The sequence below is a fragment of the Phalaenopsis equestris genome, unplaced genomic scaffold, assembly GCF_001263595.1.
Source record: "Phalaenopsis equestris unplaced genomic scaffold, ASM126359v1 Scaffold000002, whole genome shotgun sequence".
In the NCBI taxonomy this organism is placed as follows: Eukaryota; Viridiplantae; Streptophyta; class Magnoliopsida; order Asparagales; family Orchidaceae; genus Phalaenopsis; species Phalaenopsis equestris.
Window position 1 is genome coordinate 27,229,139 of NW_018164444.1, and position 1,881 is coordinate 27,231,019.

A 1,881-nucleotide genomic window follows, 5' to 3' on the forward strand; every position below is an offset into this window, starting at 1 on the left:
AAATCTAAAACCGTCAGCAACATTAAAAAAAATAGTTTTTCTCATCATACGTTTTGTGATCGTCGGAGAAAACATAAATTCATGTAGTGTAAATTACATTTGATATTAGAATTATATTTTGACCAACCAATTTAAAAAAAAATATAACGTTTTTAATTAGGTGCATTGTGTATATTTATAGCAAGGAAGGTAAAAATAATACAAATTTATGTATTTTTATAAGCAATTTGGAATTCAAATGACTCAAATAGGATGTCTCGAAGTGAAAATATATTCAATTTGTTGGATTTGTCTTACCATGATGCTTGTTTTCTTTATTAACACAATATTTGCAAGGCATTTGATCTTTTTAGGTAGCATTGAGAAATTCATCCATGTTTATACGTGTTTGATTTATATTTATTTGGCATATTTATGTATCTAACACAAAATTTTATATTTACCTTTATATACATGCATGAAAATATGCAGTCCACATTTAGAAAGCAAGTTAAAAATTAATTTTTTTATTTGATATTAAAGATTTGAATGATATTCATTTAAATATGAAAGTTTAGAGTTGTAAATATATATAAAAGCCCCAAAACTTTTATACTCTTTGGGAAATACCAAGAAAAATATGCTCCCAACTCATCATACAAGCATAAAAATCATTTAATTGCACATCTATTTTTTCGCTTTATGATTCGAGCGGTATAAATGTAAGAAGCCAACTTCTTGGGTTAGATATGGAAATACATGACGAATTGGGTGGTATGTTTGTAAATACCACAAAAGATAAAATCACTGATTCCCCCCATCACATGCATTCTGCAACTCCTGCCATGTGCCTCCCCAGCATTCAAAATTCATTCCACTTGTCATTTTCTCGGACCCTTCAAAATAAATGTATTAAAAATTTTCATATTATGTAATTAGGTGATATTTATAATAAGCTATGTTCTATGTGCAGTTTCTCCAAAATAAGATGTTTTTTTCTTGATTAGGTGTACATATATTTTAAATTAAAACAAATTTATTTCATTCGTTCATTTAATTTTTTCTGAGCTATATTTTGCGCTCCCTTTCGCGGCGTGGCATGACACTGCTGTTTTAGCCCGTTGCTGAAACTGAATATTGAAAAAAAATTTAAAAAGCTTCCGCTGAATCCATATTTTCTCATTGTTCATGACTAGATGCGGTGAGAATTTTTTAGTTATGATGTGATTTTTTTCAAACAGTCAGAAGTGTTTTTTTGCAATTGTTTTTCAATCTGTTTCTTAATAAGTAATAGTTGTTCCAAATTAGAGCTTAAATTTAAGACATACTAAAAAAGTAGACAAAACAGTATTATTTTTCTAAATAAAAATTATAAAAGTAATTAATTGTATATTATGTTATTTTTGTATTAAGGAAAAAATAATATTAATTTATTAATTTTAATATAGAGGCATACTAAAAAGAATCTAAGAAATTTAAAACTTTTCCTTTTTTTAATAATATTACTCCAAACTAAACTTATCTCACATAAAACATAATAAAGATGTAATTTTTTATATTTATATAATCTAAAATTTAGTATTTATATGAATAATAATTTCAAAAATAAATGAAAGAATGGGCTAGATTTGTAAATATTAATGTTCTAGCTGTTGCATAGATGTCGATGTGTGTGAATTCATGAATTAATGCATTCTTTTCTCAGCTGCTTTACCTTTACCTTTCTCTCTCTCTATCCACTTTCAGTATATTGTCGGAGGACACCAGTCTACCTACAGCCACTGATAAGAAAAAATATTACATCAGTACTACGCACGTAGAGGACGGTGCGTACCCAATGAAATCACGCCACGATATCCCGCACGACACAGAAAAAAAACGGCGTAGTAGCACGGGGAATAT